The sequence below is a fragment of the Sus scrofa genome, chromosome 14 (assembly GCF_054392235.1).
Source record: "Sus scrofa isolate SSC_HxYL_T2T_F1_AM1 chromosome 14, Sscrofa_HxYL_maternal_Yorkshire_Landrace_v2.0, whole genome shotgun sequence".
Taxonomy (NCBI): Eukaryota; Metazoa; Chordata; class Mammalia; order Artiodactyla; family Suidae; genus Sus; species Sus scrofa.
This window is the reverse complement of record NC_139396.1, coordinates 161,759,620-161,782,925: the sequence shown is the minus strand read 5'-3', so window position 1 is coordinate 161,782,925 and position 23,306 is coordinate 161,759,620. Positions and strand designations below refer to the sequence as shown.

Here is a 23,306-nt window from a genome sequence, read left to right as displayed (position 1 = left end):
AAGCAAGGAGACTCTGCCCCCGGGACTAAGTGGGCTACAGTTTTATCCTCTAAGGGGCGTGGGGAGGGGAAAAGGCGGCCCCTTCCTCCTCATTCTTTTTTTTTTTTTTTTTTTTTTTTTGTCTTTTTGCTATTTCTAGGGCTGCTTCCGTGGCATATGGAGGTTCCCAGGCTAGGGGTCGAATCGGAGCTGTAGCCACCGGCCTACACCAGAGCCACAGCAACGCGGGATCCGGGCCACGTCTGCAACCTACACCGCAGCTCACGGCAACGCCGGATCCTTAACCCACTGAGCAAGGGCAGGGACCGAACCCGCAACCTCATGGTTCCTAGTCGGATTCGTTAACCATTGCGCCACCACGGAGTTCCTCCTCATTCTTCACGAAGACGTCCGGCTCATATCACTAGCTCCTCCTCCGTGTCCCATAAGAGAGCATTTGACCCTATGAGGTCAACGAGGGCTGTCGAGGCGCTTATTCCCATCAGCAGAAGGGGGTTACAGATGCTAAGATGTGCTGGCTCATGTCACGGTTCCCCAGGAGGGCCTCCTGCTTTGGAAGGTCGTCCTTCCCTACGTGAAAGCAGGTCCCATTTCCTCTCTCACTGAACGACCTGAGGCACGTCTCGTGCTTTTATTTATGGATTTATGGTTAAGTGAGGCTGCTTCGTCCTGATGGCTTTCCTGGGTGAGTAATAACTCTCAGTGGTCTCCCAAGTCCCCTAGGCTTCCCCCTTGGTCTGTGGTCCCCCCCCCCCGGGACTCCTACAACCACCTGTGCAACGAGCCTCCTCCAGCCCCATCAGGGCGATGTGATTTGTATTTCTTTTTCTCTGCAAGTACTTCCTGCTCTCATTGAAAAAGGAAACATTCCAGATGAACCTCAAGTCCCCCTTCCCCTCCTAAGAATGAGTCTTTCCCTGATTTTGTGCACGTATATGAACTGAGAGAAATTATATGTAGTTTTTACTCAACTTGCACACAGCTGATGTATCATTTGAAAAATTCCAGGGGATTCCAATCACGGAACATTCTGGCTCGCACACTCCAGGAGGAAGCTCCCCGAACCCTTGTGCCCTTCGGGAGCTTTGTCTGACAGCATGAAATTAGCACTGCCCAACCCCTGATTTGGGGGGGCGAGAGGCACGGCTGTCCTGCCTCCAGAAGGGAAGGGAGGGGGACCCCAGAGAGCTTCCGAGCAGAGCTGGAGGGACGCGTGGGGAACCCAGGCCCCTCTGACCTAATTCCATGGCTTCTGTCTCCTCCCTGCCCTGCCGAGGAAGCTTCACATCTGAGCCAGGTTCTTGCTCACTTTGTCCCCAGGAAAGCGGCTTTTGTTTTTGTAGGCTCAGGGCATGTAAAATTTCATATTACTCACACCGTTATAATTCTGTTTTATTAAACTGTGGTTGAAGAAAAGCCCAGTTGGTTATAAAAACAAACAAAATCTTAGCAGAAAGAATCCTCAGCTCTGGCTTTTGAGGATTAGAATCTGGTACAGAGACACACATCCATCTGAGCATCCTACAAGCACAGGGAGCAGCTAGGAGCGGGCCCTCGGGGCAGGGGTCTCACCCAGTGCGGACTCACCGCCAGGCCCCACCTGTTAGAAAAACATGCTCCCCGTAGGGACACAACGGTCACAAAGAATTCAAAGTATACTTGAAACGTACTAAAAACAGTGAGAAACCTAAGGCGAGGAAAGAGTCAGGGAGGGCCCGCGTGCAAGGCCCTGGGACAGCCACCAGTATAAAGCCCTGCACCTTACACCAACCCCAAAGGCACCCGAGCTCCTCACTTTTGCCAGGTACTTGCAAGCTCTGCTGGACACTAGATTATATCATCCCAGCTCAGCGATAGGTATCCCCACTCAAGACACTAAACTTTCTAGTTTCAAGAAATGTTATGTATAAAATATTTCTCCTAGTGCATCCATCCCTGAGCTAAATATTTTATGCATTGAGTGCAGGAGATGGAATGGTGTCCCCGCAAAACTCACATCCAAGGGGAACTCCAGAATGTGACTGACTTGGAAATAGGGTCTCTGCAGATGCAGTCAGCTGAGATGTGGCCATGCTGGCCCTAAGTCCAATGACAGGTGTCCTTACGAGGAGCAGAGAGACACACGGGGAAGGAGGCCATGTGACTCAGTAGCAGAGACTGGGGGGTGTGGCCACAAGTCGAGAAACACCAGGAGCTTCCGGAGCTGGGAGAAGCAGGAAGGAGCCTCCCCTGGACCCCAGAGGGAGCTCAGCCTGCCCCCACCTTGGTGTTGGCCTTCCGGCCTCCAAGCTGTGAAAAAATAAATAACTGTTGTTTTAAGCCCCGGGTGTGTGGCCGTGTGTCAGGGCGGCCCCAGAACACTCACATTCAGCATACATGTGAAAGGAAAGGCCAGGTTTCTATGAAATTGTCACTTCATAAATTGTACCAGTGTTTTCTGAGGTCGGTCTCCCAAGGCAATAGAAATAAAAACAAAAGCAAGCAAATGAGACCTAATCAAACTTCTAAGCTTTTGGACAGCAAAGGAAACCACCAACAAAACAAAAGACAACCCACAGAATGGGAGAAAGTATTTGCAGACACCAACGAGGGCTTAATTTCCAAAATATATGAACAGCACACACAACTCAACAATAAAAAAACAACCCAACCAAAAAATGGGCAGAAGACCTAAGTAGACATTTCTCCAAAGAAGATCTACAGATGACCAACAGGCACATGAAAATATGCTCAACATCACTGATTACTAGAGAGAATGCGAATTAAAACTACCATGAGGTACCACCTCACCCTGGTCAGAAGAGCCATCATCAAAAAAACCACAAAGAATAAATGCTGGAGAGGGTGTGGAGAAAAGGGAACCCCCCTCCACTGTCGGTGGGAATGTAAGCTGGTGCAGCCACTATGGAGAACAGTATGGAGGTTCCTAAAAAACTGAAGATCGAGGTATGACAGGATCCAGCAACCCCACTTCTGGGTATATATCCAGACAAAACTATACTTCAAAAAGTTACATGCACCCCTGTGTTCACCGCAGCACTATTCACAGTAGCCACGACATGGAAGCAGCCTAAATGTCCATCAACAGATGAATGGATGAGAAGATGTGATGCATATACACAATGGACTACTACTCAGCCATAAAAAAGAACGAAATCACGCCATTTGCAGCAACGTGGATGGACCTAGAGATGATGGCACTAAGTGAAGCACGTCAGAAAGAGAAAGACAAACACCTCGTGATATCGCTTACATCTGGACTCTAAAATAGGATGCAAATGAACCTACCTATGAAGCAGAAACTCCTTCACAAACAGAAAACAGATTTGTGGTTGCCAGGGGGTGGGTGGAGGGAAGGACTGGGAGCGTGGAATTAGCAGAGGCAAACCATGAGCTATAGGAGGGCTAAGCAACGAGGTCCTGCTGTGCAGCACAGGGACGACACTTGACACCCGGCGACAGACCGCAACGGAAAAGCATATGAATTGAACGCGAACATAGGTGTGGATAACTGAAGCACTGCTGTACGGGCGAACTTAACCCAACACTGTAAATCAACTACACTTCGGGACAATGTTTAACAATTTTTAAATAACTTTGTTAAATGGTCACTGGGTCTGCATTAAGCAAGCAAACCATTCACTGTCTTACAAAAGTGAACACCTCGAAAGCCGAGCACCGTGATGCACGCAGCCCTCCCCTGGCACCGGGGACAGCTTGGGCTTGAGGGCCAGCTGGCCTTCCTCCTCCTGCGGACGGAAAGTGACCCCAGGCAGCCCCCACCCTGCTCTTCAGAAAGGGCATGACTCGGAGCTGTCACTCACAATTCCCCGCGCTGCTAGGAACGCTCGCCAGGAAAACATCTTACCAAATAGTTTATTCTTCAGAAAGACATCCACTTAATAATGGGGAAATAGAGGTTTGTGCCTGTCAGAATGCCTTCCTCTGGGCTTCATTATAAATCTCTCTGCCTCATTTGGAGGCTCGGGGAACCTGGTGTAAAATGACCCTCTCTCTCCTCTAAAATCTGTGTGGTCACATCAACATTAAAATGACTTTCCCGAAGATCCTATTGCTTTGGGGGGCTCTTCTCTGCTCTATTAATAATACATCAGGCATGTACATGAGTTGCCTTCAAGTTTTATTTCCCAACTTGAGGAATTTGTAAATAACACCGAGACCCACGGCTGGACCCTCAAAGAGAGACATGAAAGCAAGGCTTAGATGAAACCTGTGCACATCTCTCTGTCCCCCAGGCCTGGCCGATCGCTCAGCAGTCAGGTGGATAACTTCATACGTGTCCAGGAAGAGGCTCCCAGACACTTGGCCACGGAGCCCTTGCTCCACACAAAAGCTCACTGCCCCTCGAGCTGATCTGGACACTCGCTAGAATGAGGCTTCCGGGTCTCACCTGGTTCTGCTGCTTACTGACCTGTGACCTTGAGGCACCGACCTCTCAGGGCCCCCGTTGCTCACCTGTCAGTGCAGGTAACACCTCCCCTCCTAAGGGCTGCTGGGAGTTAGCTGGGCCGAGGCCACGACGCCCCCTCCAATAAGGCGCTTGGCTAGGCGAGACCCCTAGCCCTCCCGACACACCCTCAATCAAATTTTCCCTTTTTCTGGAAAAGAGCCCCGAACAGTTGTCCTTCAAGGGGAAAAGAAGCAACACTTACTGAATGAGTATTATGGGCTAGTCATCGGCCATGGGACTTAGCTGTCATTTCATTTGAAATGTTACCACAAAACACCAACAGTGTGAAGTAATTTGAATTTCTAAAGACAAATCACTTTAAAAACTCTCTTTCAAAACATCACCGTAAGCCCCAGATAATTCTTGACATCCTGCAGTGAGGCTCTGGGAACGGCCGTCCTTGCGGGCCAGACCTGGGCAGCAGGCCTCCCGTGGTGCATTTGCAAGGGTGTGCCCTGCGCCCGGCAGTCTCTGCAGAGCAGTGCTTTAGGAGCTGCTGTCCTCCGTCTGACCCAGCCACTTCTGTCCTGGGGCTGAGCACTGGACGGGTACCTCCCCTGCAGGGTGTTTTGAAACAGCAGGACGCTGGAAACCACCGCCAAGGGACTCGATAAAGAAACAACAGGACGGCCCCACTGTGAGCCCAGGCAGACTCTTAGGAGGACGGGGTCGAGCCCCAAGTGGGAAACGAGGAGCAACTGCCAAGCCCCTCGGGGTGGGAGACACGAGTGACAGAGGGATGGACACGTCCAGGTTTGTGCTGAGTGACGCACAGGCATAAACTCCTGCTTTAGCGCCGGGCGCGCGTCCGCAATGACTCCGAGGAACCAGCAACGGGGGGGTGGGGGCCCTCTGGGGAGACACTCAGGGTCTGTGATGGGAGGGGCGCCCTGGGGATTTTACTCCAAAATTGATGACTACTGAATCGCCCACAATCCGGCATGAATCAACGAGCCACGTCTCTGTGACAAAGCTCACTGAGCACTTAGGATGGGCAGTCATGGACCAGGTGAGGCAGGCGGGGGACGGGGCCGGAGGTCTGGCGGGGTGCAGCACCTGGCTGTTTCGGGGTTCGCTGGCCTGCGATCACTCCTCATAGGGATGGAGGAGCAGCAGGGGGTCTTGCTTCTCCCCCAGGAGAGATCCGAGCCAGGTGCTACCAAACACTTGGGCTCAAAACACTGCCTGCGCTAAAGACACGGCAGCCCCACCTTCCCAGCGGTCCAGGGTGGTGGCCAATCTTTCAGAACCACAGCCCCCTGTTCCACTGTGACACTATTCCAGTTTCCAAATGAAAACAAAGCACCCACTGAGAGCCACCCCCCGCCAGCCCCATGTGCCAAGGGGGCAGCTTCAGTCGCTTTAGTTCAGAAAACGAATTTAGACAAAACCCAGACAACTCCATTCTGCTCTCAACAGCGAGTTAAAAGTGCATCACGGGAGTTCCCATCGTGGCTCAGTGGTTAACGAATCTGACTAGGAACCAAGAGGTTTCGGGTTCAGTCCCTGGCCTTGCTCAGTGGGTTGAGGATCTGGCGTTGCCATGAGCTGTGGTGTAGGTTGCTGAGGCGGTTCGGATCCCTGTGTTGCTGTGGCTTTGGTGTAGGCCGGTGGCTAAGGCTCTGATTCAACCCCTATCCTGGGAATCTCCATGTGCTGTGGGAGCGGCCCAAGAAATGGCAAAAAAAAAAAAAAGTGCATGACGGCTTTGTCTGAAATCATACATATTTAGAGAAAAACATTTGGCTGCCACTCACAGGACACTAATTTTTCCCTGCGTGTGAAGTTTGCTTGAGTCTTCTCGTTGCAAATCTGCAGTTTCTCGTGGTCCAGTCTTTCCAGAGTGACTTTTCTCTGGCTCCCAGGGGTGGGGAAACTCATCTTGGTCTGGGCTGCTCTGTGCCTGTGGTCACACCGCTTGCAGGATCCCAGCCACGTTCCCCTCCCCACAAATCCCCAGGAGCAGCCCCCGTACCCCAGCCTCTCCTTCCCTGCCCCCCCAACAGAAACTGTGACCCTGACCTCAGCTGAACTGAGCACTCAGAGACGGCCCCAACTGGGTCCTCCACTGGAGGGGGGGGGACTAATCCTCACTTGTCCCCTGAGTCCTGAGCCAATTAGGGACAGAGGGGCGGGGGGGGGGGGGCTGTCAGACATCTCCCTTGTCCCTCCTGGGGAATGTGGCTTAGGTGCCTGGCACCCGCTGGCTTCCTAATCCCACCCCCCACATGCAGGGGACTCCCATGCAGGCCAGGCCACCTGGTGAACCGCAGGCCCCCCCAGAGGACAGGCTCCCCGGAGGACAGACGTCAGGCTTCCGTCTTTATTCCCCTTACTAATGAGCTCACCATCGCCTCCCTCAATACCCAGCCCACCGCCTGCCAACCCCATTAGGAACTGCACTTGGCACCAATGAGGGGTTCTTGGTCAGAAAACATCCGTCCCTAGAGTCAGAGCAAAGATTTGGACATAGGCAGAAAAGAAGATTTAACACTGAACCCGGAACGGTAGAGCCAGTTTCCATCCTAAAGCCCTGCTGCCCCCAGGTGGGCAAACAGTTGCTGGAACCAGCGTGCTCGGCGGTGTACAACCACCTGCTCTGTCTGAGGACAAACGGGCTGGCAGGGAGGGGGTGCGGTCTCCTGGCTAGAGACAGTTCTTCCTCCGCAGAAGAGAAGACTATTCCTGCATCTGGGATCTCAGGCAAATCCCCTGTAATGTCCCCTTTCAGCCCCTATTTTTCTAAATGGGTGCAGGGACGATGAGCAGTTGGAAAGCCTGTCCCCGGGGCTGCACCATGGCTGCGGAGGACCAGCGGGTGACAACGCTGCACCTATTGGGGGACAGAGCCAAGGGTGTCCCAGACTGTGGAACACAGCCCTGGCCAATGACAGACGGGGTCCCTTTCAAAGGCACAGTCAAAGGCCGCCATCCACAGCCGGAATCCACGTGGCTTGTGTAGCTGTAACTACATCCCCCCAGAAGCAGTCAGCATGTGGACAGTTCCTAAAAGTTCAGGCTGATTTCAAAGCAAACTTGTTTATCATCGCAAATCCCTGGGCAGTTCACTGGGGAAGACAAGAGGCAGCTCTTGCTTGTTATGTTCAAGATGAGACAAAGCACAAAATTCAGGCTGCAAAGGAGACTGGTGTTTGCAGAGAGAGGAAGAAGTGACAGTTTATTAAAAAATATAGGCTATGCTGGGGAAAAAGTAATATTGGATTTTTATGATTATTTCATACTGGGAATTGTTACATAGTTCCGCGTCTGTTTATTATATAACTACAGATTGCAATAATACATTTCGTAGCTTGTAAAGTTCTGAACAAGCAATTTTTACATAGCTACATTTAGTAGGTTGTTCTAAAAAAGCGGGGAGGGAGGAAGGCTTCCATTAAGAAGAGAGAAAATAAGCCTTTGGGAGGATTAAAACAGCGTTTGTTTTTTTTTTTTTTTTCACGAAGTTTCCTTGGAGTCTGACAGACTGGTTTTTACAGTCTGGCCCTGATGCTTACCTGCAACGGGTCATGCAGAGTTGTGTGGCTAGGTCACTGGGCCAGTCACTCGCGGAGCTTTTTTTCGGCCAGCAGACAAAATGCTCAGCCCCAGGAGCTCCCTCGGGATAGCAGAACCCTGGGCAAACGTTTTTGCTTATTCACCAAAGTTCTTCAGTCTCTCGCATGGCCAGACGCCGTAGCCACCAGGCCCATGATCCCGGGTGAAACACACACGACTGCTGGCTTTGCAGAACTTACCGATGGGAGAAGGAACTAAAAGCATGCAAATACGCCGGGCACAACCCCGCAGACGCGGAGCTGAGACCGCTTCTACAAAGTCCGTCCAGAGGCCGTCAGGACCCAAAAGAGGCATCCGTCAGTGACCAACCAGGTCCAAACGCCTACCGAAATCCATCCTTGCTGCTAGAATGGAGTTTATGAGCCTCCAAACGTGTCATGGTATTTTCACAACCAGTAACATTTTAATACAAAAGGGTTGAGCGCCTGAAGTTGCTAATTCTCTCATTGCAAATGCCGAACCCTCCTAAGGACAGCAGCCATAAAAGAGAGAAGAGCCGTAGTAAATCTTGCAACAGAGCCATGAGGCTCTTATCTCAGAGCACCTGTAAGCCTGCAAACACTGCTGCCTCCAGTGCAACCGGCTTCTCCAGGAAGTGCTTTCTTCAGACGTTAAAATAAATCACTCCCTTGGAACAGACGTGTGGTTGCCAAGGAGGAGGGGAGGGAGTGAGATGGACAGGGAGTTTGGGGTTAGTAGGTGCAAACGATAAAATCCGGAGTAGATACGCAATGCGATCCTGCTGTACAGCACAGGGAACTATATCTAATCCCTTATGATGGAACATGACGGAGAATAATGTGAGAAAGAGAATGTATGTATATGTGTTACTGGGTCACTTTGCTGGACAGCAGAAATTGACAACATTGTAAATCAACTATGATAAAAAAAAATTCTTAAATAAAGCACATTTGCCATAGAAAATAAGTAAGTAAAAATAAACCACTCCCTTGGCTTCAGCTGAGAGCCTAACAGAGACGAGGTGGTATCTGCCCTGGGTTTGAAGAAGCAAGCCGGCTCCTTTGCTGAGATGCCGGTTGCCAGGCACGTGCGCTCCGGTGGGAAGATCTCACACACACACACACACACACACACACCCACCCACACACACGGCCTCTCGGCGCCACTGACTGTCAGGGCCCTTCCTCTACGCGGGGACAGTCCCTTCAGAGGAGCGAAGGCTTAGGAACGAATGACGCACGTGGGTCCCCGTGCGACAAGCTTCCGGAAGGAGCACTTTCTTCCAGGATGAAGTCTGAGCTGCCGCCGCCCTCTTAGACACTGGTGCCACCAAACCCCAAACCCTTTACACATGGACTTAAGTTGGCCTCAGCAAACCCCAGCTCTCAAGACAAGCTCTCAAGCTTCCAAAGAGGTGGAGGGACGGTCTCCGTCCCCGCGAACGGGAAGGCGCCCTCGCCTGGGGGGGGTCCTCGAAACTGAGCCTGGAGGGCGGGGCCTGGGAGCGCGAGGGACGCGGACCCGGGCCCTGCCCCGAACTGGAGCCCATCGGCCCGCTCCAGGCCGCACGTCGGGGCCGCAGGCTCCGGAAACTCCATCTCTGATGACTTTCCAGACCACGCTCATCCCCTGCCCTCAAACCAAAGCTGTTCGAAGCAGATGCACAGGCAGGGCCACGGCAGCTGTGACAAGGTGGTCCCCAAACCAGGCTGAAAGGCGGACAGGTTCCCTTACAGAGAAAGGCCACACACCCGGGACACCAGCCAGCCCTGCGGGGAGATTCACAAGGTGACAAGTCAATCCGCTGGCTCTGCAAGTGTAACGGCTGGTCGGGGCCTCAGCACCTCCTGAAAGCTGGGGTTCAAACCTCGTTGCCTAAAGCATGGGTGAATATTTACACATATTTTCAGAGTTCCCGCTGTGGCGAAACGGGATCAGCAGCATCTTGGGACCCCTAGGACGCAGGTTCAATCCCCTGCCCGGCACAGTGAGTTAAGGATCTGGCATTGCCACAGCTGCAGTGTAGGTTGCAGCTGGGGCTCAGATCTGATCCCTGGCCTAGCCATTCCATATGCCTCTGGTCGGCCAAAAAAGAAAAAAGAAAAAAAAATATTTACAGGTATTTTCAAAAACAAAGGAATGATTTTTAAATAAATAATTTTATTATAAGTTACAAATACATTATGAACATATAATTACAAATGAGTTAATTTAATATCTAATAAAAATCATTATCTCTAGGTGGGGGTGAGAAGAGAGAGGGGAGGACAGGAAGGCAAGGTGGGTTTTTCTCAATATACCTGGTTTTCTATTTCGTGGTTTTTGTTTGTTTTTTGGGGGGGTTTTGTCTTTTTTAGGGCAGCATGGTATATGGAGATTCCCAGGCTAGGGGTCTAATCAAAGCTGTAGCCGCCGGCCTACACCACAGCCACAGCAACGCAGGATCTGAGCCACATCTTCGACCTACACCACAGCTCACAGCAACGCCAGATCCCCAACACACTGAGCGAGGCCAGGGATCGAACCTACAACCTCATGGATACTAGTCGGACTCATTAACCACTGAGCCACGATGGAACTCCTTGAATTTGGAGCTATATAAATATTTTCTATAAAAATTTAAATCAAAGAATAAAAAATTAAAAAGTGGTCCCTAAAAATCGAAAAATAAATGGAGACAAATAAACTTCACAGTAAATCCAGTTGGGGGCACAGAGAAAAAAACTTGACTTTATGGTCTTGACTGTTGCGTCTTTAGCCTGATGTTCAGCCTGTGGGCAAAAGGGACTCTTGCCCTGCATTTAAATAGCCTTGTTCTCTTTTTTGGCTGCACCCACTGCATTCGGAAGTTCCAGGGCCAGGGATTGAACCCGAGCCACAGCAGCGACAACACTGGATCCTTCACCCAATGCACTGCCAGGGAACTCCTAGTCTTAGTCCTTTAAATAATGTCCATTTTCAAAGGATTATTCACCGTTTTTCACATTCCCTCGCGGCGGCTGGATGTCACATGGCTGCCCCACTGACCAAATGTTGGCTACTAATCTTCAGTTCATCCAGCTGCACTCGGGATGGACCACACCACTTGATGTGGCCAAAACACTGTGGGTGGAAAGGATGCTGCAAGAAGCTTAAAAGCCAGCTTGCAGTCTGCTGAGTCTGTTTTCTCTCAGCTCCCACAATCAACCCTCTTCCGGAAGGAGGAGCTGCGTCCGTCTGGGCCTCTGGGTGAAGCCAGGGATGAGCAGAGCCACAGCCACCACGAGGGACACACGGTGGGACACGCCCTAAGCCTTTCCTGCAGCAAGCCCCCGGGGTCTGGGGCTGTTTCCACACCACGACCTAACTTGTCTCTCTGCTAATACGATTTGCTTATGTAATAAGCAGCACAATCATTACACACAATAAGGAGCACAGGAATTGTGCTGTTAGGAACCAAGATTTTCAATGCAAATGATAAACAAATGTAAAATTAGTTTCAAGGAATTGGGTTTAAGGCCTTGGAATCATTCACTCATTTGAACTGTACATACATCTATAAACTCATAATTTTTTTTCCTTTCTAAAAAGCATGTATTTCTCAACTCTGTTCACTGAAAAGGCCTAAAAAAAGTCAATGACAATCCAGTGGCAACGAGCACCCTGGGCACTCAAATTATGATCTCAAAATGCCATCTCGCATGGAAAAGAACCGGCAATCCTTAGAAAAACAGCTCATTCCAGGTCTGGAGCAAGAAGGGAGTTGAGAACATCTCATCAAACTGGACATACACACACTCTCTCTCTTAAAGTCCGTTGGGATTTCATCTGAATGTTAGGAGATGGCTGGATAAGGCAAAGAAAGGGGAAAAGATGAAAGGTAACCGCAATGTAATATCTTGTTTTTTGCCTCAACCGCAGCATGTGGACTCTCCCTGGCCAAGGATGGAAGCCAAATCACAGCAGCGATCCAGGCTGATGCAGTGACACCACCAGATCCTTAACCCACTGCACCACAGGGAACTCCTGCAATGTGGTTTCTTAGATTGGATCCTACAGACAAAGGGTGACGGTGGGAAAACTGGAGGAATCCAAATAAAGTCTGGAGTTTAGTTAATGTGATCCTGTACCAAAGCTGATTTCTTGAGTTTGACAAAGGGCCATGTGATGTCAGGGCATCAGCATTAGGGACATGGTGTGAAGAGGGTACAGGGACTCTTTGCACCATCTTGGCAAAATCATTCTAAAAGCGCAAGCATATTTTTGAAAATATAAGGGACTATGATGGATTAAATCACAACAGATATAAATTCTTGGGTTGTAATTATATGGAAAATGATGAGGTTCACAATGATTGCTAGAGAACCAACTCATGCAGATGCATTTTAACATATAAAAGGAAAGAACAAAGCATCTATTTGTTTTTGCAGTAGAGACTATATTTCAGGTAAATCAAATAGTTAATGAGGGCAAATAGTTTTTACTGGCAGTCCAGTTAGTAAGTGCAAAAGAAATGATAATTTTGAAGTTATCATTTGGGTACCATAACCATTATAGAGGTTATGGAAATACGGTAACATTTAGAAAAATTACATATGCAATTACTCTTTGAGGCAACAATTACATCTGTAGAAATCTACCCTTGGTGCATGAGAGACATATGCCCAAGCTATTTAGTGACGTACAATTAGTGACAGAAAAGACTAGAATTCACTCCAGTGTTCACTAATGGGGACTGTTTAATGAAACAATGGTACACTCACCAAATGGGATCTCACACAGCTGTAAAATAGGAAGGAGAAATGTCTCTACTTACATAGATAATCTCTGGATCCTATTACAGAGAAAAAAAGCAGGGTGGACAAAAATACCTATACGGTATGTTCTTCGGAAAAAAGTAGAGACATTTTTAAAATATGTGAAAATACATCTAAACAGGAAAATAAAGCAAATAGAGGGAGGCGAGATGGCAGAAGAGGAGGGGGATGCACTCGCCCTCTCCACAAACACAGCAAAAAAACCACATCTACGTGTTAAACGGCTCACACAGAACAGCAGCTAAATGCTGGCAGAAGAACCTAAGCCTCCCTGACAGCAAGAGTCTCGTGCCATAACTGAGTAAAACAAGGGAACAGAGGAGCGTGGGAGAAGGGGCAGCAGGACCAGACAGGTGCTCCCGAAAGGGACCCGTGAAGGAGAAAGGGAACCCACACCCTGGAAAGTCACCTCATAGATCAACCGAGCCGGAGGGATCTCCAGACCCGAGAAGAGCGCGCAGTAGGTCTGAGAGCTGAAAGCAGAGTGAGAGCGAGCAGATCATCGGAACTACTGGCACAGTCGCCAAAACCCGAGATGCTCCGGTTGGGGCTGGGCCCCAGACCGCGGCTCCCGAGGTTAGTGCCCCGCAGCGGGCGCAGGTGGGCAGTGCGGAGACAGCCTGGGGCACTCAGCAGCGGGGCGTCGAGGGTGGAGGGAGCAGTAGGCTAAGGGCTGGCAGGTGGAAAGCCACAACAGAGGGCACATGGGAGAAGGTCTGGACCCGCAGGAGAGACAAGGTGCCCGTGATGGGGAGGGGAGAGGAGGGGCGGCCGCCCTAGACGACTCCTCGCACCCGGCGACGCGCTTGCCCGCCAGCTGGCAGAGTGCAGTGCTTCCCAGTGCATCCCCCTCCCCTGGGGGCACCTGACCTGAGGCCGCCTGCCATCCTGGAGGGCTGGCCTCACCACTCGCGGGAAGCCCACCCCCTCAGGGCCTTTCCCCGCCCTGGCCTGCCCGCCCTCTCCAGGGGCTACACGCCGGCCCAGCAGCGCCCAGCATCGCCAGCCCCCTGGAAGAGCTCCGCAGCCCAGAAACGCCAGGGCAAGCTCTGCCCGGCCTCGGGAGGTCTGCTTCCATCGCGGTGTGGTCCTGCCAGTTGCGCCTGCCCTGGGGAAGCGCTTCTTTGCCTCCCAGCGGCTTGGCTACCCGCTCCCGCCCTCGGGAGGCGCTGCGCTCCCACAGAGCAGATGCCCAGCTCCGCCGGCCCCCTGGAAGAGCTCTGCGGCCCAGAAGCGCTGGGAAAAAAGCCCTGCCCGGCCATGGGGAAGTCTGCCTTCATCGCGGTGCCGACCTGCCAGTCCCACCTTCCCTCGGGAAGTCCTCCTTTGCTTCAGAGTGACCCTGTGAGCCCCACCCACACTCAGGAAATGCCCAACTGCCTCAGAGAAGACTGGCCCACACTGCCAGCCCTCCGGAAACACTCCACAGCAGTGCCAGGGCAAACCCTGCCCAGCCACGGGGAGTGCACCTCCACCACGATAAAGAAAATAACAAGCAAGATGAAGAAGCTCAGAAACCACCCCCAGTTAAAGCAACAGACCTCACCTAAAGCTGTTGACAATGAAACAGAGCTCTGCAGTCTGACAGAGGTGGAGTTCAAAAGGGAGACAGTGAAAATACTAAAGGAACTAAGAGAAGATATGAACAGTAATGCAGACTCTCTCAGAAAGGAACTAAAATATAAGGAGGAGCCAAGAAAAACTAGAAAATTCATTTGCAGACATACAAACGGAACTAAGGGCAGTAAAAAGCAGAACGAATAATGCAGAGGAATGAATTAGTGATGCGGAAGATAGAATAATGGAAATCACCCTATCAGGACAGCAGACAAAACCAAAGGAAAAAACATGAAAGCAATATAAGACACCTATGGGATAATATAAAGCAGGCTAATCTATGCATAACAGGAATTCCAGAAGGAGAAGAAAAGGAAAGGGGATTGAAAATATATTTGAGGAAATTATCACTGGAAACTTCCCAAATCTAAAGGATACTGATTTCAAGATACAGGAAGCACAGAGGGCCCCAAACAAGTTAAGCCCAAATAGACCCACACCAAGACACATTACAATAAAAATGGCAAAAGTTAATGATAAAGAGAGAATCCTAAAGGCAGCAAGAGAAAAGCAAAGTGTCAATTATAAGAGAATCCCCATAAGGCTATCAGCTGATTTCTCTACAGAAACTCTACAGGCCAGGAGGGAATGGCAAGAGATACTTAGAGCACAGAAAGGAAAAAATATGCAAACTAGAATACTCTATCCAGCAAGAATATCATTTAAAATAGAAGGGGAAATAAAAATTTTTTTCCAACAAACAAAAGCTAAAAGAATACAGCAATACAAAACCCATTCTAAAAGAAATATTGAAAGGGCTTCTCTAAATCAAAAAAAAAAAAAGAGGATAACTAGGATGGAGGAAACCACAATCAGAGCAGTCACTCAAATAAGCCAGCATATATATATCTAATCATGAAGATGTTTAAAACAAAATAAAATTAAAAAGAAAAAAAGAGACATCAAAATCATAACATGTGGGCAAGGGAAGTAAGGAAATAAATGGGTTATTTTTTTAATTTTCTTTTTTTTTAATTTTACTATGGTAAATAAAGTGTTCGAACCTACAGGGCAATCAGGCTAAAACACGCAATTATAGGAAGGAGTTAACATACTTAAAAAACAAGGCAAGCACAAATCAAAACCAAACAATACATTCACAAAAAATGAAAAGAAAAATACCCAAGCAGAAAATAACTGAAGACCATCCAACCAAAGGAAAAAAAAAAAAAGAAAGGAAGAATGGAGAATCATAGAGTCAACTGGAAAACAAGGTTTAAAATGGCAATAAATGATCATCTATCAATTATCACCTTAAATGTCAACAGACTGAATGCTCCAATCAAAAGTCACAGAGTGACTGACTGGATAAAAAAGCAAAAACCTTCAATCTGCTGCCTACAAAAGATTCACCTTAGGACAAAGGACACATATAGATTCAAAGTGAGGGGATGGGAAAAAATATTTCATGCCAATGGATATGACAGGAGAGCAGGAGTTGCAATACTCATATCAGATGAAATACACTTTAAAACAAAGGCCATAAAGAAAGACAACGAAGGACACTATTTAACGATTAAAGAATCCATTCAAGAAGAGGATATTACTAGAGTTCCCGTCATGGCTCAGCGGTTAACGAATCTGACTAGGAACCATGTGGTTGCACCATGAGGTTGCGGGTTCAATCCCTGGCCTTGCTCAGTGGGTTAAGGATCCAGCATTGCCATGAGCCGTGGTGTAGGTTGCAGACACGGCTTGGATCCCGCATTGCTGTGGCTGTGGCATAGGCCAGCAGCTACAGCTCTGATTAGACCCCTAGCCTGGGAACCTCCATATGCCGCAGGAGCAGCCCTAGAAAAGGCAAAAAGAAAGAAAAAAAAAGAGGATATTACTATTGACAACATATATGCCCCAAATATAGGAGCACCCAGATACATACAACAAATATTAACAGACATAAAGGGAGAAATTGATGGGAATACAGTCATAGTAGGAGACTTTAACACCCCACTCGCATCAATGGACAGATCCTCTAGACAGAAAACAAATAAAGCAACAGAGATCCTAAAGAAAACAATAGAAAAGTTAGACTTGACTGACATCTTCAGGACACTACATCCAAAAAAATCAGAATATGCATTCTTCTCAAGTGTGCATGGAACATTCTCAAGAATTGATCACATATTAGGACACAAAGCTAACCTCAACAAATTTAGAAGCACAGAAATGATTTCAAGTATCTTCTCTGACCACAATGGCATGAAACTAGAAATGAACCACAGGAAAAGAAATGAGAAAAAACCTACTACGTGGAGACTAAACAACATGCTACTAAAAAACCAATGGGTCAATGAGGAAATCAAGGAAATTAAAAAATACCTCGAGACAAACAATGATGAAGGCACAACTGCTCAAAATCAATGGGATGCCGCAAAAGCAGTGCTCAGAGGGAAATTCATAGCAACACAGGCCTTCCTCAAAAAAGAAGAAACATCTCAAATTGACAACTTAATCCACCACCTAAATGAACTAGAAAAAGAAGAACAAAAAAGACCTAAAGTCAGCAGAAGGAAGGAAATCATAAAGATCAAAGAGGAAATCAATAAAATAGAGATTCCAAAAACAATAGAGAAAATTAATAAAACCAAGAGCTGGTTCTTTGAAAAGGTAAACAAAATTGACAAACCTCTGGCTAGACTCACTAAGAAGAGGAGAGAAAGAACCAAAATAAACAAAATTAGAAATGAAAAAGGAGAAATCACAATGGATACTGCAAAAAGACAAAAAAAACCATAAGAGAATACTATGAACAACTATATGCCAACAAATTTGACAATCTGGAAAAAATAGACAACTTTCTAGAATCTTACAGCCTGCCACAGAAGAAATAGACCAACTGAACAGACCAATCCCTAGAAATAAAATTGAATGCATCATAAAAACACTCACTACAAATAAAAGCCCAGGACCAGATGACTTCGCAGGTGAATTCCACCAAACATACAAAGAGGATCTGGTGCCCATCCTCCTTAAACTTTTTCAAAAGTTTGAAGAAGAAGGAACACTCCCAAAGACATTCTATGACGCCACCATCACCCTAACTCCAAAACCAGACAAAGATACCACCAACAAAGAAAACTATTGGCCAATATCTTTGATGAATGTAGACGCAAAAATTCTCAACAAAATTCTAGCCAACCAAATCCAACAACATATCAAAAAGATTGTACACCATGACCAGGTGGGATTCATCCCAGGTTCACAAGGATGGTTCAACATATGCAAATCAATCAACATCATACACCACACTGACAAAAGAAAAGTCAAAAACCACATGATCATCTCAATAGATGCAGAAAAAGCATTTGACAAAGTCCAACATCCTTTCATGATAAAAACTCTCACCAAAGTGGGTATAGAGGGAACATTCCTGAACATAATCAAAGCCATTTATGACAAACCCACAGCAAATACAATACTGAGTGGAGAAAAATTGAAAGCCTTCTCACTCAAAACAGGGATGCCCACTCTCACCACTGCTGTTCAACATAGTTTTGGAAGTCCTAGCCACAGCAATCAGACAAACAAAAGAAATAAAAGTCATCCAAATAGGAAGAGAAGAGATAAAACTGTCACTATAAGCAGACAACATGATAATTATACATAGAAAACCCTGAGGACTCAACCCGAAAACTACTTGAACTGATTAACAAATTCAGCAAAGTAGCAGGATATAAGATTAACATTCAGACGTCAGTTGCATTTCTGGATACTAACAATGAAATATTAGAAAAGGAACAAAAATACAATACCTTTTAAAATTGCACCCCCAAAAATCAAATACCTGGGAATACACCTGACCAAGGAGGTAAAGGACTTATATGCTGAGAACTATAAAAAATTAATCAAGGAAATTAAAGTAGATGTAAAGAAATGGAAAGATAGTCCACGTTCCTGGGTTGGAAAAATTAATATTGTAAAAATGGCCATATTACCCAAAGAAATCTACAGATTCAGGGCAATCCCTATCAAATTACCCAGGACATGTTTCACAGAACTAGAACAAACAATCTAAAAATTTATATGGAACCACAAAAGACCCAGAATTGCCAAAGCAATCCTGAGAAGCAAAAACCAAGCAAGAGGCATAACTCTTCCAGACTTCAAGAAATATTACAAAGCTGCAGTCATCGAAACACTGTGGTACTGGCACCAAAACAGACAGACAGACCAATGGAACAGAATAGAGAACCCAGAAATAAACCCAGACACCTATTGTCAATTAATCCTTGACAAAGGAGGCAAGAACATAAAATGGGGAAAAGAAAATCTATTCAGCAAGAATTGCTGGAAAAACTGGCCAGCTGCATGCAAATCAATGAAACTAGAACACACCCTCACACCATGCACAAAAATAAACTCAAAGTGGCTTAAAGACTTAAATATAAGACAAAACACCATCAAACTCCTAGAAGAGAACATAGGCAAAACATTCTCTGACATCAGCCTCATGAATATTTTCTCAGGTCATTCTCCCAAGGCAACAGAAATAAGAGCAAAAATAAACCCATGGGACCTCATCAAACTGAAAAGCTTTTGAACAGCAAAGGAAACCAAAAAGAAAACAAAAAGACAACTTACAGAATGGGAGAAAACAGTTCCAAATGATACAACGGACAAGGGCTTACTCTCTAGAATATACAAGCAACTTATACAACTCAACAGCAAAAAAGCCAACCACCCAATGGAAAAATGGGCAAAAGACCTGAATAGACATTTCTCCAAGGAACATATACAGATGGCCAACAAGCACATGAAAAAATGCTCAACATCCCTGATTATTAGAGAAATGCAAATCAAAACTACTATAAGATACCACCTCACACCAGTCAGAATGGCCACTGTTAATAAGTCCACAAATAACAAGTGCTGGAGGGGGTGTGGAGAAAAGGGAACCCTCTTGCACTGTTGGTGGGAATGTAAGCTGGTACAGCCACTATGGAGAACAGTATGAAGGTTCCTCATAAATCTATACATAGAACTACCATAGGACCCAGCAATCCCACTCTTGGGCATATATCCAGACAAAACTTTCCTTAAAAAAGACACACGCACCCGCGTGTTCATTGCAGCGCTAGTCACAATAGCCAAGACATGGAAATAACCCAAATGTCCATCAACAGACGATTGGATTAGGAAGATGTGGTATATATACACGATGGAATACTACTAAGCCATAAAAAAGAATGACATAATGTCATTTGCAGCAACATGGATGGAACTAGAGACTTTCATACTGAGTGAAATAAGCCAGAAAGAGAAAGACAAATACCATATGATATCACCTATAACTGGAATCTAATATACAGCATAAATGAATGTTTCCACAGAAAAGAAAATCATAGACTTGGAGGATAGACTTGTGGCTGCCTGGGGGAAGAGGGAGGGAGTCGGAGGGATCGGGAGCATGAGGTTAATGGATGCAAACCATTGCTCTCGGAATGGATTTACAATGAGATCCTGCTGTGTAGCACTGAGAACTATGTCTAGATACTTACATCACAACACAACAATGGGAGGAAAAAGTATGTATACATGTATGTGTAACTTGGTCCCCATGCTGTAGAGTGAAAAAAAATTTTTTTAAAAAAGCAAATAATAAATACATTTCTAAATGTATTTCATCAATAAATTTAAAGATTTTTTTATTGAAGCATAGTGATTTACAAGGTTGTGTTAATTCCTGATGTACAGCAAAGTGATTCAGTTACACACATATATATACACTCTTTTTTAATGTTCTTTTCCATTATGGATTATCATAGGATATTGACTATAGTTCCTTGTGCTGTACAGTAGGACTTTGTTGTTTCTCCTCTCCATGTATAACAGCTGATATCTGCCAACCCCAACTTCTCAGTCCATCCCTCCCCCAACTCCCTCACGCCCTTGGCAACCACAGGTATATTCACCTTGCCCATGAGTCTGTTTCCATGTCACAGATATGTTCATTTGTGACCTATTTTAGATTCCAGATAGAAGTGAAATCATATGGTATTTGTCTTTCTCGTCTCTTTCTGACTTACTTCACTTAGGATGATAATCTCTAATTGGGTCCATGTGGCTGCGAATGGCATGCTTTTGTTCTTTTTTATGGCTGAGTAGTATTCCACTGTGTATATATACCACATCTTCTTAATCCATTCATCTATACATGGACATTTAGGTTGTTTCCATGACTTGGCTATTGTGAATAGTGCTGCTATGAACACAGGGGTGCATGCATCTTTTTGAATTAGAGTTTTGTCTGGATATATGCCCAGGAGTGGGATTACTGGATGATATGCTAACATTATCCGTAGTTTTCTGAGGAACCTCCATACTGTTTTCCATAGTGGCTGCACAATTTACATTCCCATCAACAGTGCAGGAGGGCTCCCTTTTCTCCACACCTTCTCCAGCATTTGCTATTTGTAGACTTTTTAACAACAGCCATTCAAAGATATTCTTAATGGTGACTTTGGAGGGAGGCAGAAGAGAACTGAAGCAACAAGGAGAGAGGCTCAATTTTTGTGCATATAACCTTGTTTTACAGATCTGACTTTGGAAACCAGTAGATATTTTATATACCTATAAACCAAAATTAAATTTAAAATCAGTCCTTAAAATTCAAAGCTGAACCATATAAACTAATGTCTTAGGGGGGAATGATTTCAAACCATCTTAACTCACAGCAAGATAACGGCACATCCTAGTGGGACACAGTCTAAGGACAAAAGAACTGCCAGAGCCTTTTTTTTTTTTTTTTGTCTTTTTGCCTTTTTCTAGGGCCACTCCAACGGCATATGGAGGTTCCCAGGCTAGGGGTTTAATCGGAGCTGCAGCTGCCGGCCTCTGCCACAGCCACAGCAATGCGGGATCCGAGCCGCGTCTGCAAACTACACCACAGCTCACGGCAATGCTGGATCCTTAACCCACTGAGCAAGGCCAGGGATCGAACCTCAACCTTATGGTTCCTTGTTGGATTCGTTAACCACTGCGCCACGACGGGAACTCCTGCCAGAGTCTTTTAAACCGACTTCAGGAATCACTGCAGCAGGGGTGGCAGGGCTACAGATCCGATTACGCAGAGACTGTTGTGTATACACGTTATTGATTATTGCAAATGAATAATTATGTTGGTGTACTTGGGATACAGAATTTTCAGCATGAGCGAGAGGGAGGTGGAGCCATAGACAAATGCAAGTAAAATTCCATAGGCGACCCCCGCCCCAGCGGTGGCAGCCACGCTCCACTCCAGTGTGCTGTTTCGTTCCTAAACTGCTTCTCTGTGTGCTTGCCCACGTGAGTTTACAATAAACTTTGTGCCTGTTTTTTTTAAAGGTCCAAAAACTTTCATTTTAACTGAAACAACTATTATGAATTTATTGTTTCTTTCTTTTTCTTTTTCTTTTTTTTTTAAGCCTGCACCTGCAGCATATAGAAGTTCCTGGACCAGGGGTCAAATCAGAGCTGTAGCTGCCAGCCTACACCACAGCCACAGCAACACCAGACCCGAGCCACATCTGCAACCTATACCACAGCTTGTGGCAACACTGGATCTTCAACCCACATCCTCACAGAGACTATGTCAGGTTCTTAACCCATGAGCTACAATGGGAACTCTCTATTGTTTCTTTATCTCTAAAAACATCTGCGTGTTTCCTGGCCAAACCACCAAAAAAATAAATAAAAACAAGGACCAACCTAGCAGCAGTAAGCATTCCTACTACCGTATTTCCTATAATACTAGGTCACACAGGAATGAAACTGTTTTCTTTTAAAATGTCCAATTCAGTAGGACAGAAAATGCATAAAATATGCCTGGCACATAATGACTTAGCAGGAAGCAAAGATCTGCCAGAGATTGGGGTCAGGTCAAAGGGCCTTGGCATCCAAAGAGAAGATGCTCCCACAGCCCCAAGACAGAGCAATTTCCGAATCAGTAAAGATTACAACTGCAACAGGTTAAATGCCTCCAACTGTTCAAAGCCATCAGTTCATAATGATAGGTCTTTAGGACTCACTGGCCACCTCTGGAATATGCTAGAGAACCAGGTCATTAGTTTGAAAGACAGTAAACAGAGGAAACAGATCAAGCATTTATCCCGCCTTTCCTGCATGAACCTGCTCTTATAATTAAATAATTAACGAGAAATTTCTTTTTGTAGAATTAGCACATCTAATAAAGAAGAATTATAATATCACCATTTGAAATTCAATCCCTAGGAAATTAATGGGTTTGGGCAATGATCACTGATGGCCTATAACATAAAAGAGAGTGAATCAGACATCATTGCCTCTTAATGGAAGCGCATATATCTCCCTCTTGCCCAAAAACCCCACGACCTTGAATCTGATTGACCTTCTAGATTTAATTACCAGCTTATAGGAAATACGGGGCGCATGTAACACACACACACACACACACACAGAGCAATGCAGTCAGCAAAACCCAAGCTGTGGGAAACCCCACAGGACCGATAAAAGGGTTTTTTCCAACAAATAAACTGCAAAAGGGTGTGAGAGAATGCAGAGGAGATAGAGATGAACGAGAAAAAGAAATGTGCAGATGAAATCTGATTTACAGGAGTTCCCGTTGTGGCTCAGCAGGTTAAGAACCTGACATGGTATCCATGAGAGTGCAGGCTCGATCCCTGGCCTCACACAAGGGGTTAAGGATCCAGTGTTGCTGCAAGATGCAGTGTAGGCCACAGATGCAGCTCGGATCCTGAGTGGCTGTGGCTGTGGTGTAGACCGGCAGCGGCAGATCTGAACCAACCCCTCACCTGGGAACGTTCATAGGCCGCCGGGGCAGCCCTAAAAATATAAATAAAAATTACATTTATAAAGAGAAATAAATTTGATTTATTCACCCCTGGGAAATAGCCTTTCACCAAAGGACA

At 46.5% G+C, this 23,306-nt stretch overlaps 1 long non-coding RNA gene across 1 annotated transcript in view; it reads right to left on the bottom strand.

The window, feature by feature from the left end:
• Positions 1–23,306, bottom strand: part of LOC146397148 (uncharacterized) — a 412,535-nt gene that overhangs the window by 334,357 nt on the left and 54,872 nt on the right. The window lies entirely within an intron of this gene.